We start from the raw sequence: 16,391 nt of genomic DNA, 5'->3' as shown, positions 1-16,391 counted from the left end.
CAGAGCCCCGTGTCGGGCAGGGCAACTAGGTCATTCATCCAGCTAACATCTTCTGAGGCTCTGATCCTTGCTGGCCCCGGGCCCAGCAGCTGTGCAGCCTAGTCCAAGCGCCTGCATCCTTTGGTCTTCGTGAAAGGGCTGGGCCAGATCACCTCATTCAGTCACTCACGGAGGGCAGCCCAGACCACAGGACCCAGGCCCCGCTCTCGGACTTTATTCTGTACCGGCGCAATGCCGATAGTAGTCCCAGCATGCGGGACGATCACAAACCGGGTGAGTTAAAACAACAGAAATGTATTCTCTCGTAGAGTTCTGGGGCCAGAAGTCTGAAATTAAGGTGTCAGCGGGGCTTTGTTCCCTCCAAGGCTCTAAGGAAGAACCTTGGCTTCCTCTGGCATCTGGTCGTGTCCACCAGTCCCCAGGGCTCCCTGGGCTTCCGGCAGCATAACCACAACATCTGCCTCTGCCTCTATATGGGATTCATCCCTGTGCACCCCCCGTGTCTTCAACTCTCTCTCTCCTTATAACCACACCGGGCATCAGATTTACAGCCCCTCCTGGCCCACTATGGCCTCCTCGGATCCAGGAGGACTTCATCTTAATCTGCATACATCTCCATAGACCCTGATTTCCACATTGCCAGGTACCAGGGGGTCAGGATTGCAACATATCTCCCTTTTTGGAGGAGGTGAAGGGAAACAATTCAACCAACAACACTCGGGCTCCATCCTGGCGCCAAGAGTCTCGGTTTCCTGGTGGGATGGGTGGAGCCCAGCTTGGTGGTCCAGAGACCTGGGTTCCCTAGCTTCCCATGTGACCTTATTTATTCATGCATTCAACTAACACTTACTGCATACCTTCCATGTACCAGAAACTGTACTGAGCACTGAGGCGTGCCCTAGTCCACAATGGCCCAGTGGGAAGGCCGACGATAAAGAAATTAACAAGTCATCTGTCCTCCAAGCCTCAGTTTCCCAAAGCTTATCCTGAGACACTCTCTGGTGTAACTGATGAAGCCTGTACCATGTAGCAGAAAAAGAATATGCCAGGAGTTAAGAGATCTCCGTGCCCCTAACTGGATGTGTGATCTTGGGCAAGTCACTTCACTTCTCTGTGCCTTGGATCTGGGAAATGGAAATGTTGCGATCTCATATTCACTTAAAAATATATCATCTATTCTTTATCACCGAGAACATGCATGAGTCTGAGTGCATGAGGTCTGCGCCCACCATAAGCACTTTTAAGGATCCTCTGCTCCTCTGTGTCTCTAAAACCTGACCCCACAGCCTCCCTATCAGCTTTCCTGCCTCAGGACATTTGCACACACTGGTTCTTCCACCCAGAATTATCATCCCTGTCTCTCTTCTTTGTCTGGATGATCCTTTAAAACCTCTTCAGTTAACTCTCCCAGCTCCTACTTTACTTCAGACAGAAATAGCTTCCTCCTCTGTAGGATGTGTGTGTGTGTGTGTGTGTGTATTTAACTGATTTTTAAATAAAAGTAAAAATGCCTCTGATAAAAATTTTGAACTTTTCATAAAGGTAGAAAATAAAAAGGAAGTCTTACCTCCCACACAGACCCCCCTTAATACCCAAACTAGCCTCTGCTAACATTTTGTGTGTTCTTCCAGGAAAAAAAAATATATATATATGTGTGTGTGTGTGTGTATATATATATATATATATATAAGCATAATACTAATAGCTAATGAGGACTTACTCTGGGCCCAGTCCTGTTCATGCTTTATGTGTTAACCCAGTGAATCCTCACAACAACCCGATGATCAGGTGCTATTATTAGCTCCATTTGACAGCTGAGGTAATTAAACCCAGAGAGGTTAAGCGACTTCCCCAAGTCACACAGCTGCCTAGCAGCAGAGCAGAAACTCACACTCAGTGGGCTGTGCCAAAGGCCATGCTTTCGACTGTCCTTTTTTTACACCCAAATGTGTTCATATATACACTGCTCTGCTCCTTGCTTTATTTTGCTGAAAGTGCATCTCTGAATCTCTCCATATCAGCACAAAAACAGCTCCCGCATTCTCTCCTGCAGCCACTGGGCACGGCAGCACCGCGTCTTCTAGCCTCAGCCCCCTGATGGACGTGTTGGTTGCTCCTAGTTGCTGCTACAAACATCTCTGTGTTAACTCGAGCTCGCGTCCTATCTCTAGCTCAGTACACTTTTGCAAGCACATCTGTGGAATGTGGCCCTGGGACAGCTGGACCAAAGGGCATGGGCTTTTCAAATGTCGATAGATGCGGCCCCATCGCCCTCCACAGGGTCGGGCAAGTTTGCACTTTCACCAAAGGGGTAATGCCCACAGTGCCTTGCACCCACTTCTCCTAGCATACCTGAAGCGGGTGTTGGTCCATCAGGGTCCCTCCCCAATGTGGGCTCCCTTGGCAGGGGGGAGACTTGGACCAAGTTGTGGAAATGTTGATGGAAGAACAGGATTTTTTAAGCAAAACTATCTAGAGTCTGTTTCATTTAACGAACAGTAAGAATTTCGTTGGCACCTATTGTATGCTCTGTTTGGGTACAGGGAGCAGAAACTAACCAGAATTCTCAAAGTCAAGAGCCTGCAGGGGCCAGGCAGGCTGCACAGAGGAGGGACTTGGGCTAGGCGAAGGTGATGCTAGGGAGGGTGGCCAGAACACCGGGCTGTGAGCCAGGGCTTATGATTTTTCCAGAAAGCCAGAAACCTGGATTTTTAGGTGAATTTGCCCTGATGCTGAGCAGAATACCTGGCCCTTGAGGACTTCATATTTCTTAAGTGAATAAAGAAAAGAATGAATGAGTTTGAAGTTTGTCTTCTTTCTTCTACAGCTCAGCCTGGAAGAGGGACCTGCCTCTCCAGTAAGACATGCAAGGCCCTGGCCTCACTCTGGGCAGGTGGGCAGGGCAAGGCCCAGGCTTCCTGCCCTCTGCATCCCTAGCTGCAGTAGCTCCCAGAGCAGGGCCCTCTGGCAACCATTCCTGCCTGCCCCAACACGGGCACCCCCCCCCCCATCAAGTAGATATGTGTCCCCCCTGGGGGCTGCAGAGGGAGGCAACTCTTCCCTGTTTTGCAAGGTAACTTTTGGGTTTAAAATCAGCTTTGTTCAGCAAAGCCCACACCCTGACCTGCCTTGCTCGTGCTCAGACCTCCTGCCTTGTTGAATTCCTCCACCACCCCCAGCAACGGCACAGGGACATGAATAAGTGAACTGAAAGAATCAGCCACTGTATGTTGAGGGACAGTCACCCTATCTCCCATCCTACCTTCAGTAAGCTTCAAGAAGGCAGGGATCATACCTTACTCCAATTATATTATCAGTCAGTAAGACTGATGAGTGCTCAGTATGTATTCCTAATTTCCGTGCACATGCTATGGGTGATTAAGACTGATGGGGGGATACGGTGGTGCCATGGCCAGGGTGGGCGATGGATGGGTTTGCCGACCCTTCCTCAGGAGTCATCATGCCAGGAAGCAGGGGACAGGAACAAGGTGTGCCCCTGAGGTTTGCCTTTCTAAGGGGCACCCAGAAGCTCTTGGGGCTGAAGGCACGAGGGAAGGCAGGAGTTAGACAAGCTGAGGCTGAGAGGAGGTGGGTAGCATCAGACACATTCTGAAAGGAAAATGCCGGGGCTGGAAACAGGAGCACGGGGTGCTGGGGGTGTGACTTCTACGGGCCTCAATTTCCCCACCTATAGAGTAAAGGGCATATTTAGCATGCAACATCATTTACCATACAAACTGGGAATCTATGTTTAGATTTAACCATATGAAATTGCTATCTTGTAGGTCAAAAATAGATGGATATTGGCAATGCCTCTTCATCCAAATTCAGAATAATGACTCTGGGACACTGGGCACAAAGCAGGACTGTCCTGAGCAAACTGGGACATGCAGTCAGCCACCCCGTGGCTCGTGACCACACTGACTGTTTCTCCCCACTTACTTGTAATACAAAGCTCCCTCCCGCCCCCCAGCCCCTCTGTCATTAGGCTGAGGTATAAAGATTAAGTTAATGGCGGGCGGAGAAAATCAGCTTTGTTGGCAAATTGTCTCTGATATTTATTTTGAACATTAAAACGAATCATTCCGACTAAAGAGGGCTGTAGTACGCGGCCCATTAAAATGCATGCATTATGTATAACTCTCCCGGCTTCACCTCCAAGTATTATCAGCCTAAAAAGCAAACATGTTTTTTAAAGCCCCTTGTTTACGACATCCCGTGACAGCTGATTAATGGCCACAGTTTCCAGATCTGAAAGCTTAGTAACCCAAGCTAGAAAATTCAATCTTATTCTAATATAGGTGGGGGGGGGGGGGGGGGGAGCGCAGCCAAATGGGAACAGAGCACAGCTCCTCAAAGGCATCCACACCGTGGGTTGTAACCACGGCAGCAACATCAGCTGGGCTTCCTCGGGGGCACTGTATTAGTTTCCTGGGGCTGCCGCAGCAAATGACCACAAACTGGGTGGCTTTTAACACAGCAGAAATGCATTCTCCCACAGTTCTGGAGGCCAGAAGTCCGAAACCAACATATCAGCAGGGCCAAGCTCCCTCCGAAGTCTCTAGATGGTGACTCGGCCTCACCTCTTCCAGATTCCAGCAGCTCCCGGCATTCCTTGGCTCGTGGCTGCATCCCTCCAATCTCTGCCTCTGTCTTCACATGGCAGGTTTCTGGGTCATTCTGTCTTTTATGAGGACACTTGTTTTTTTTTTTTTTTTTAAGATTTTATTTATTTATTTGACAGAGAGAGAAACACAGCGAGAGAGGGAACACAGCAGGGGGAGTGGGAGAGGGAGAAGCAGGCTTCCCGCCGAGCAGGCAGCCCGATGTGGGGCTCGATCCCAGGACCCTGGGATCATGACCTGAGCCGAAGGCAGACGCTTAACGGCTGAGCCACCCAGGCGCCCCTTATGAGGACACTTGTCATTGGACTCAGGGCCAGTCTAATTCAGAACGATCTCACCTTGAGACCCGTATCTTAACCACATCTATAAAGACCCTTATTCCAAATATGATCACAATCTGTGGTTCCAGGTAGACCTATCTTTTGTGACAGGACAACTTTAAACCTGCTACAGGTCTCCTTCCCTCTTCCAGAGTGTCCCCTTTCTCCTTAGGAAGGTCGCAAGACCAATCCCACCTGCAGATCCAACTGGATCCCAGGAAGCTGTTGGATCTGTCCACAGTGATCCTCTCTGCCTGTCGCCCACCCTCCCAGGGCCCTCTGCTGGGACCCTGCTGCCACAACCACCCCTCCTGGGGGTTCCCAACAGAGCCAGAGCAGTCCCTCTAAAGAGCCCTGCTGACCCCGTCACTCCTCCCCTTGGCCCTCAGAGGCCCCCCAGGACCAATAAGTCTCCTCGTCGTGTTCAGGCGGCCCTGCCCGATCTGCCCTCTGACCATCCTGCCCACCTTACTCACAGGATGCATCCCTTCTGGGTGGGTTTCGGCCACACTGTCCCACTTCCAGCAGGAATGATGCACCCCTGTGTCTCTGCCTAGTTGCCTGAAGATCTCAACTCAATGTCACCTCGTCTGACAGAGCCAAGTCCCCCCCAATCACTACCATGACATCCTTTACTTCTCCTTCTTAGCATTCAGCACACTTACATCATTTATGAATGGATCTTCTTACATTTTCAACACTTCAACATGCAAATGTTGTGACTAGCCGACCCAAAACTCTCCTGTAGCATTTACAAAAGCTCTGACCACACACAGCCCTACATGATGGGTCCCACCTACCATCCACCTTCTCTCCCCGCCACTTGATTGCTCACTGGGGCTCCAGCCATAGCAGCTTCCTTCTGTCCCTCCAGAATGTAAGCCCCTGCTTGCCTCAGGGCCTTTGCAGGTGTTCTACCTGAAATAAACTTCCTCCAGATCTTTCTGATCTGGTCCATTTGCACCAAGCAGGACTCAGTTCGAATGGTGCCTGTCACGTGGCTGTGGCCCATGTGGTGGAGCAGCAGATGCAGAAGCTCCGGGAGGAGACCCAGCTGCACGTGAGTGGGTTTGACCGCCTGCTGCAGCCCATCACAAACACCAGAGACGCCCTCTGGGCCGGGCAGAACGGGATGTGTAGAAACGCCAAGTCCCTCTGCACACTGTGAACTGATGGTGGGCCACCTCCAGAACCACATCCCAGCTGACGGGGTGCACTTCGAGCTGTGACTGCACCTCATCTTCCTGATCAATGACGCGCTGCACCCCTGACGTGCGGAAGTCTCTCCCTCCCGGCCAGTGCAAACAGGCCAGGGAGCTGCTGGGCACCCTGCAAAAAGGCCTGGTGCCCATCTACTGCACCAGCTTCTTGGCTGTGGAGGAGAACAAGCAGCTAAAGATGGCACAGCTCCTACAGCTCTGGAACATTGACGGCTCCATCATCCAGCAGCTCCAGAGCCCAGCCCTGGGGCTCGGCCAGCACCAGGGGACGCTCATCAGCGAGTCCTCCTCGGTGGTCCAGCCAGTGCCGCTGGCCTTCCAGCAGCAGATCCAGACCCTCAAGACACAGCACAAGGAGTCTGTTGATAGCCAGGCCCAGCAGCAGCAGCAGTTGGCAGGGAGCGGGGGCGCAAATCCAAATGCTGCAAATGGAAGCCAAAGTCAAGGCCATCCCACCACCAGCAGCCCTGCCTCCAACCCCCACACCCACACATCATCCCACCAACCACCCATCCAAATGCCTGGCTCCTCTGAGTATGGCATCTCTGGACCAGACCAGGATCCCGCCACTGCCGGCCACCCGGGACCCCGGCCCCCACAATCAGATGCCACCTAACAAGCCCCCATGCTGTGACCAGCCTCACCCCGTTGCTCCCTGGTGCCAACAGCAGCCTCCTGAGCAGGGCCCCTACCCATACCATCGGGGCAGGCCACCCCACTGCCCACCCGGGAACAATAGCCACGAGGTACCCGTGGGGCGAGCAGCGCGAGGGCCCTGGCCGGGATGGTCAGCGTGATGCACCCTGGAAGAGCCAGCCCGATGCCAGCCGGAACAGCCGGCCCGAGCAGCTGCCGTGAGGCAGAGGCCAGCGCGAGCCGCCCTTCCGCGCACCCGGCCCACCCCACCAGCAGCACCCGCAGCCCAGCCCGCCGTCACACCCCACAGCTTCAACTGCGCCCCACCCCGCTTCACGCAGGAAGATCCCCCCCAGCACCCGTTGGAGCAGCCACCCTAGCCTCACCACTTTGACTCCCCTCAGCGGGACTTCCCTGCTCAGATGGGACCCCCTCACCATCCCCCAGGCCACCTCATGCCTCTTCCCGGGATCAATGAGCACCCACCCCTGGGGTGGGTGCCCAGCACCCTGACTTTGGCCCTCCTCCCCCACACGCAGTGACAGGTAACCACAATGACCCCAGCCTGGTCCCCAGCGTGCCCTACTTCCATCTCCCTGCAGGGCTGATGCCCCCCTTCCCCCGCTGTGAATAAAAGAAAAAAGAGACAAATGGCACTGGTCAAGAGAGGCCTTCCCTTAACCCCGCTTTCCAAAACATCCCCCAGACAGACTGCTCTTACCCTCCTTCATTGTTTTCATAGCAATTATTGGCAAAAGTCCTCTCCCTTCCTGTTTTTGGGTTGTTTTGCTTTCTGACTTATTCTCTGTGTTTCCCAGCTAGGAAGGAAGCTCTCCCTGAGGACAGGGACCTTGACTGTCTCATCCACTGACGCATCCCCAAGGCCTAGGACACTGCTGCCTGGTTCCCACCGCTTGTTGGATAAACGAGTGTCCCAGAGCCTGGCACAGCGCCCAACACAGAACAAGGCCTTAGCAAATTCACTCCCTGGAGGTCTCTGTGTTGTGGGGGAAGAACGTACCCTTCCTAGAACCCCGAAGGTCTTCTAGGTCTTGATCTAAGGGCAGCACTGCCAACTTCACACGCAGACGCACTCATGCACACACACGTGTGCAATGCTTGGACAGCTCCCACACTCATTCATTTGGTTTTTTTTTTGCTCATTCATTCATTCCTTCATTCTGCATTCTACAAACGTTTACTGAGCCCTTGCTGTGAGCCAGGCAACGCTGTGGCCCTAGAGGTGTGGTGGAAAGCAAGCTGGCCCCTCTCCACACTCTCTGAGCTGACATTCTGGTGGACGCACCCCCATTCTATCAGTGCCTCTCCTAAGCGATCTGCAGCAGAGCAGCAAAACACACTCTTTCTGAGTCTCAGTCTTCTCATCTGCCCAGTGGGGAGCAAGATCTGGCCCACTGGCCTGAAAGTCCTGGGGTGAGCGAGGACGGGGAAACAGTCTTTGGTTGTGGGGTGTGGCCCACAGTGTCCCTGGTCTGTCCCTTCTCCCTCTGGTGTCCCCGCTGCTCACCGACCATGCCCATTCCCTCCTCTGCCCGTGACCTGCAGTCCCCCTGGCCTGCCCAGGAGCACGGCCCTGGGCCTTAGACACACCTGAGCTCCAACTCAGCCCTGCGCGTGACCGCAGAAAATCACCTAACCTGGAGAAGCCGGAATTTCCCCACCTGTAAAATGGTGATGCTAATGTGTACAAACCGCTGGTGAGAGGACAGAATAGGACATGCTTCCTCGAGACCCTGTATTCCCCAGGTGCTGAGGGATGTCTGTCATTCCCCCTGGAATGTCCCCGTTCTTCCCAGCTGCCTGCCTAACTCCTGTCTGTCCCCACAGTGCAGGCCAAGTGCCCCGAGTCCCTCGTGCACCCACCCTCTGTCCACACCACTCCTCTCTGTTGGCCTCTCCTGGTTTTCCTCCTGGGCGCACGCTTGGGGCAATGACCAGACCCATCCTCAGGATCCTTGCAGTGCCTGACGCGGGAGGCCCCACAACATGGGCTTGGCCAAGAGTCCCAGTTACTGCCTATTTGAGGGGCACCTACTCCCACCTGGCCCTGTACCAGGTTCTGGGGGCACAGCAATGACATAGTTCCCAGGCCGGAGGCATCCAGTCTGGGAAGAACACAGATACACGAGCAAACACCTCCCATGCAGAGGCATAAGAGGGTGGCACATGGAGAATTCGGGGGCCTTCCTGGAGGAGGTGGGCCTTCAAGGGGTTGCCCTTCTTGCCTGAGTGGGAACCTTTGCTTGATGAGTGTGTTCCTGGAAAGGTTCACGGGGATCAGCATCCCCCCTGGCATCTATGTCCATCAGCCAGGCCTAAGTCCTGATTTATGACGACTCCTTTAACTGGCAATGGCTGACTTCCGGTTGCTCTGTTCCCGGTTCTTGATCATATAATTAAAGATCTGTGAACCAATACACAAATGGGGTGAGATCAGAGGCCTCCTATTTCAGGGACTCCTTGATGTGGGGAGGAGGATGCCTGGCCTCAATCATCCCTTCCATACTAAGTTTGTTTTGACAGACTAGAATTTTATTGCTTATAAATTTTCCAAAACACTCAAAACACAGAACATTTGTCTTGAAAGCTCTTTCTTATCCAATATCAAAATATTTGATTACCGCAATAAATGTTACTTGCCCTGTTTGTTAGAGAGGAAAACTGAGGCCCAGAGAACAACGATGGGCCCAAGCTCCCTTGGTGAATCAGTGCTGGGCCGGGACTAGAACCCCAGTTCCCGCGCCCAGGCCACGATCCTGCCTATGGTCTCTGGGCCTCACTCCTGGGCCCCTGAGAGGGGTTATCCTTGCTGTGGGCAGGAGTCCTAAACAACCTCTCCCCTCCCTCCCCTACAGGAGAGCCTTATCCCGTCCCAGCAGATGGGGGGAAATACCCCTTCCAACCTCAGAAGGCCAGGGAGGGAGGCTAGTGGAGCCAAGCCTACAAGCTGAGTTCCCAGAGAGGTCTAAGAAGTGAGGGCAGGTTGGTGCCTCCCTGCACCTGCAGAAGTGGTCATTTAACTTAATAACTGTGAATTTGGGACTGTGGCTAGTGCCATCAGCATCCCTGGGCCCCCGAAGGAAGACCACTGGGCCGAGATCTTAGCAGGGCCACACCCCTCCCTGCCCTTTGTGTCAAGAACAACAGTTGTCTGCTTTTGATGTCCTTTCTTATCTAGTTGCTCAAGCCTTGACCCTAGCATTCATCTCATGGTATCCACCTGGGAATTTGGAAGGTGGGGGGCATTTGCACCAACCCCCCCTGGTCTCTGCAGGCCCCAGGCTGTGCATGATTAGGGCATGCTGCCATGCTAGCCAAGCCCAGGGCATCTCCAGTCGTAGGGCCTCACACGCAGTCTGCCCTGCAGAAGAACATAAGCATCCAGGCCCTCGGATGGCATGAGAATCCAACCTCCCAGGCTGGCGCTCAAGGCTCTACTATTCTCCAACAGCAGCCTGGCTTCCAGCAATCCCGGCTAGGCTGTTCCCCATGTCTAAAATCCCATTCCCCTCTCCTTTCTCTGCATAACCAAGCCCTCTGTCAAATCCCAACACCCAGAGTCCCCCTCTACCAGGAAGCCTGCCAAGATTTCCTCAGCCCCCCAAGCCAACTCTCATAAACGGCTGTAAGGTTCCATTCTCTTCCACTCACTTCACATTTATAAGTTTCTTATAAACTTCATTGGTTATATTTTCATGTAGGTCCATTGTGTGATTACCTGAGCTATGAGCTCCCAGGAAGTAGGGGCTCTCTTATTAGTCTCTGAGTCCCCAAGGGGCTAGCCTATTACCCATCACAAAGTAGTTCTCAATCTGTATTTGTCATTTGCCTCTAACTGAGCAGTCAGCTCTTGGTCATTTAGACTCAAAGGAGGAAGATCGAATTAGGGCCCCAACTGGATTCCAGGATAGAAAGAAAATGCAGGTCATGCCTTTAGTGTACTGCATGTGGTAGAACATGAACATCGGGCCTCTGGACAAATGCCCTTTCTGCTCTTCCACCGAGAGAATCCCCATCAATCCTCAATGCCCAGCTTACACGTTACCCTCTCTGGAAGTCTCAAGGCAGACTCTTCATGCCCTTCTCATGACCCTCTGATATACCTGGGCTTGAACTGTTGTGGGTGAACTGCATCCCCCAAAAAGATGCTGAAGTCCTAGTCCCCAGGACCTGTGAGTCTGACCTTATTTGGAAAGAGGGTCCTGCAGATGATCCACTTAACATGAACATTGGGCTGGACCCAATGACAAAAGTGTACCATCTCACGGCTCTCGACACCAGCTTTGATTTCGGACTTCCTGCCTCCAGATTATGAAACAATCAATCCTGCTGTGGAAGCCACCCAGTGTGTGGTACTTCGTTAGGGCAGCCCTATAGCACATTCTGACTCTGCCTCTCCCTGGCTGGTGGGCCTCAGGCCAGCCAGTTAAGTCTGAGTCTCAGCGTCTTCCTCTTTAGAATGGGAACAACCAATCGACTGCAAACCCCCTTCCATCTCCCGTCTTCACACCTCCAGCCTACATTCCCAGTTCTGGCCTGTGGACTGTGGGTGGGAGTGACATGCCCCCATCGACCCAGAAACTTCTCCCACGGTCCTCCACACTCGCTCCCCTCCCGCTCTGTCAGCAGACAGTGGTGGGGCCCAGGGAGGTGACAGAGCCACCAGATGGAAAGAACCCGAGTCCCTGATGGACTGCCAGGAGACCCTACCTCGGATCATGCATTAAACACTCAGTACAGGAAAGGTTGAGGTTGTTCGCATGCAGTTACCCTACCCTGACTCAGAAAGACTGGTCACATAGTACTTCATGAGGATTAAAATATTATGGTAGGAAGTTAATAGTAAGTTTTTAATAGCATTACACTCTTTCTTTTTTTTTTTTTTTAAAGATTTTATTTATTTATTTGACAGAGAGAGACACAGAGAAAGAGGGAACACAAGCAGGGGGAGTGGGAGAGGGAGAAGCAGTCTTCCCGCGGAGCAGGGAACCCGATGCGGGGCTCGATCCCAGGACCTGGAACCATGACCTGAGCCGAAGGCAGACGCTCAACGACTGAGCCACGCAGGCGCCCCGCATTACACTCTTTCTAACTGCCCCACCACCTAACACAGAGCCTGGCATAAGTAAGGAAACAAATAAGAAAAAAAAAAAAAGAAAAGAATTGTTTCAATTAAAGAACACTGATATCAAGAGTCCTTAGCTCTAGCTCTGCCTCAACTTTAGGTAAAAGGCTTAAACATCTGGGCCTCAGCATCCTTGCTTATAAAATGAAGCATTAAACCAGATTTAAAATATGCTACAGCTCACCAATAATGAAAGCTTGCATTGCCCCTGATCAAAGACTGCCTCAGAATCCTTCTCAACACAGAGCCCTAGACAGGCCCTCCAGCTGAGACACATGAGCTATCCTAACCCACCTGCAATGCGATTCTGGAACTGACCTGCTTTACTATCTGTTCTGAGGACAAGAATCTCAGTCCCCAAACTCAAGCTTCCAGGAAAAATCATTTAACCTCTTCTACAGATTATTTTCATTTTGAATTCTGGAGCCCTGATCCTGCTGGCTAGAAAGGTGATCCCGGTCGTTCATGGCCAGGAGCTCTTCCTCCCAGGCAGAGTTCCCTGGGTCTTGCACAAGGTGTGGGTTCGGGGCACCCCCCCCCAGGCCTCAGCAGCTCTGCACGCTGCAGCTGGAGCCCCTGTCCCCAGCTTCAGTCCCTTCAGGTGTCTGGCATTCTGCCTCCATCGCACACTGGGATTGGAACCCTTGGGGAGGCTGAAAATCACCCAGCCATTCCTCCTGGGGCCTCTGCAGGGAGAGGTTCTACTGAAGCCACCCTCCACTCTGGTCTGGAGACACCTCCTGGGAACTGGGGGAGGCTCCTCCCTTCCTTTCTTTCCCTGTTTCTCTAGGGGCGAACGGGTGAGAGTGGGGGGTAGGGTTCTTCAAGATGCTAGGTAAATGTCACCTCCTCCTTGAAGCCTCCCTGCTGCCCTACACCCACATCATCTTTAATCATGGGTCAGTGAGCACACGGAGGACAGCACGGATGAATGAATGGCGGTGAATGAATGCATGAATTCTAAGTGGAGCATCTACAAAAGGCAAGGGCCCTGCTTGCCCCTCTGTGCGCCTGAGCCTGGTTGCGGTGGGTACTGCACACTCAGGGCGACATGGCTGACTGGCGAGCTGAGGCAGGTGGGACCAGGCCTGGTGGTGACAGAGCCATTTCCCACTCCTTTGTGCAGGATGACCTGCCTGGGAGGTGAAGGGGAAGAAGGCTCTCTCCTAACTCAGTTCTGCCCCACCTGACGAGCCCAGCTCCCGCGTGAGCCCTGGCAGGCCCGAGGAGCAGGCACGACGAGGCCCACGCAGCCGCCTCTGCTTGCTGTCCCGGGGCAGCGCCGCAGGGACGGAACATGGCCCGCAGTCAGACACAAGGAAAGTGCTCCATGCGGGCTCGCCGGCAGATGTCACCCCCTTGTGTCAAGTGTCCCATAAGCTCTGTGCCTCAGCTTTCTCGTCTGCGGACTGGGGGTAATTTAGGAACTTCAGAGCCGATGGGAAGACGAAGTCATACAGGGCATGCACAGTCCTTGGTGTAGGCCTGGCATACAGTAGGTGCTCAATAAAATGTACTGTCCAGAGTCTCGTGGTTCTAACTCTTCACACGTTGTTTCATATGACCCGGAAAGGCTGTGAGGCAGCACCATCGCCCATTTCAGAGATGCGTCAACTGAGGCCAGGAGAGAGCGCCGCCCCGGGCTGCCCAGCCCCTCACCTGATCCTGCTGAGCCGGTGTCGGCAGCCTCCCGGCGCTGCCCAGCCACTATCTTCCGGCCCTGCGAACACGCCGTGGCACCCTGTCTCCTGTGGGCCCTGCACGCTCCCTGTGGGTCGGCCAGTCTTGCCCCGCCCCCCAGCTCTGTGACTGCTCCCCCATTCGCCCCTCACCCCACTCACTGTGTCCATGCCGCTCGCCATGGAGCAGGCCACCGCAGGACGCTGCAGCACCCACGGAGATTCACTGATGGGCCACACTCCCCACATTCCACCCTTAGGACATGATTTCTTGATTTTTCTGAATCAGTAGGCCTGAGCAGAACTGAGAAGGTCGCATCTCTACAGGTTCCCTGGCACATAAAAAGGCCGGGGGTAGGAAGCGCGTGGGGAGCACATCAGCGGCCGGTACGTGAGGAGGAGCGTGGGGGCGGCATTGGGAAGGTAGCGGGACACATGGCTGTCGGGCTGGGCATCACCTCCCAGCCTCCCCGGCACATGAGTAGGTTCTGGAATGTGGGTGACGGCGATCTGTGCCACCCCCAGTCTGGCACGGTAAGCACATTCTGGGTTCCTTCCCTGGAGAGATGAGAACAATGCCCCCATGGGGTGGGGGAGAAACCAGAGGGTGCCTGAACCCCTGGAGGCCCACTCTGGATGTTACCCTTTTAGCTACTGAGTCTTGGCACCTCTTTGTGTGAGCAGCTGAGCTTGCCGTCCCCGACAGAGGCCCAGTTCACCCAGCCCTAGCCTAGGGTCCTGGCTCTTAAAAGCTGGGCGGGGACAGGAATCCCGGGATCCCAGCTCCGGCCTCTGGTGATTCACACGGCCTCCCTGGGATAGGGTTTGCAAAGCGAGCTCCAGTGCCCCCTAGTCCGGGACTGCTCAGACTTCAGAGGGCAGGGCGTCAGAATCCCCAGGAGGCTTGTTAAAACGGAGATCACTGGGCCCCAACCTCACAGTTCCCAGTTCAGCACTTCCAGGACAAGACCTAAGAATCTCCATTTCTAACAAGTTCCCAGGGGCTGCTGATACCCCCTGTCTGGGATGCTCTGAGAACCACTGGCTCAGGTCACTCTGGCCATGATACAGCGTAACTCAGAGCGTAAACACTGTATGTTTAGGGCCTGCACCAGAAGGAGACAGAAAAATTCCCCCAGCGCTGAGATTTGGGGGGCTTCTGACGGCTGAGGAATGGGTGTATCCGCTCAATACCCTGCACCATTCAGAGTCAGATGTCCTGCATTCCAGTCCTAGCTCTGGACTCACCCTCAAAGCCCTCAAGCCTCACTTACTTCATCTGTAAAATGGAGATACAGAACACCCACTCTGTATTCCTCACAGAGCTGCCAGGAGTCAAGCCGAAGGAGCTGGGGCACCGGGGGCATTGGCCACTCTTGAAGCTGTCCCTGTGGGAGCTCCACACTCCCCCACCCCCCTGCACCACAGCAGGGAAGCATGTGCCGGGGAGGACAGAGCAAGCAGCAGAGGAGGCCTCGGCCGCTGACACATCGGCCATCACTCCAGCCCTGGGCTGCCCAACAACATACTCCTTGGTGTGAAGGGTGGGAGGTGTTTTATCTCGGGGGGGGGGGGTGTTTTATGCCTCCGCAGTGTATCCCTCCAGCTGTAGTATTGCTAGAACCATCTGCCCTCGCCCACCTCATCTGGCGGTCTGCCTTTACCTTCCGTCTAGTAACGTCTAAGATTATTGTGACTTTGAGGGTTATCTCCATGACGGGGATTGGACGTGGTGGAAAACCTAGGTGACCAATATGCTGAGTACAGCTCACAACCACAGGGAAACTTTTGGTCCTCGGAGGGGGCTGAGAGGAATGCTGGGGGCCACGTGGCTGCACCGTGGGCAGAGTCCCCTCCCCCCACTTCATCCATGCAGGGCGTCTCCCTCTCGGCACTTGTCATTCGGGGTGATTACTCCTTGCTGTGGGGGCTGTCCTGTGCATCGTAGGAGGGTCAGCAGCATCCCTGGCTGCCATACAATGAATGCCAGTAGCAATCAGGTCCATCTCCAGACATTGCCACATGTCCCTGGGGGACCGAGTTGCCCCGAGGTCAAGCCCCATGCTCTGGTGTAGCAGTACTCCCCCTTGGCTGCACAATGAAATCACTTAGGGAACTTTAAAAACTATACACTTATGCCTGGGACTCCCCCCAAGACACTGACTTGATTGGTCAAGGGTGCAGCCTGGGCCTGGGGGTTTGTAAACACTCCTGAACGGGTTCTACCGGGCAGCCAGGGTGGAGAACCACACTCTGACTCTCACTGGGGATGCCAGGGGTTGTGGGGATGGGAGAGAAGGCAGAAACTGGGGAGCTGTGATGTGCTGTGCTAGAAAAGAGGGTCAGTTCTGTAAGCCGGTGATGCAATGGACCCATGAGAGCCAGGCCAGGGACAGGCTATAATCTGCCCCCAGGACGTCAACGTCTGTTAGAACACGAAGTATTCTAAGGTTCTGTATGATGACTGAGCTCTGCTTTCTTTCAGTTAACTCATTTCCCAGATGAACCAGAGTTAACCCAACAACATGGGGGTTCTGGTTAAAGTAACCAACTTGGCCCTGCTGAGACCATTTCTTCACCTTTGAAACAAGAGGCCAAACAAGATTTAGGTGACATCCCACGTCTTTCTGGGCTTGTCCTTCTGCAGCTCTTAGTAAGTGAAGACACTTCGACTAGTCACTGAAATGAGGTCGGTGTGGCCCACTTTTCAGCTGCTAGAAGCCGTCCCCATTTGGTCTCTACAAGGCTCACGGGCAGGTGACACA

At 53.8% G+C, this 16,391-nt stretch overlaps 1 pseudogene; it reads left to right on the top strand.

The window, feature by feature from the left end:
• The first annotated feature begins 251 nt into the window (after window positions 1-251).
• Window positions 252-7,435, top strand: LOC116644209 (annotated as a pseudogene).
• Window positions 7,436-16,391: the final 8,956 nt, after the last annotated feature.

Source organism: Phoca vitulina, unplaced genomic scaffold, assembly GCF_004348235.1.
Source record: "Phoca vitulina isolate PV1807 unplaced genomic scaffold, GSC_HSeal_1.0 scaffold29, whole genome shotgun sequence".
Lineage (NCBI taxonomy): Eukaryota > Metazoa > Chordata > Mammalia > Carnivora > Phocidae > Phoca > Phoca vitulina.
The sequence above is the reverse complement of the archived record's forward strand: the minus strand, read 5'-3'. Positions and strand labels throughout refer to the sequence as shown.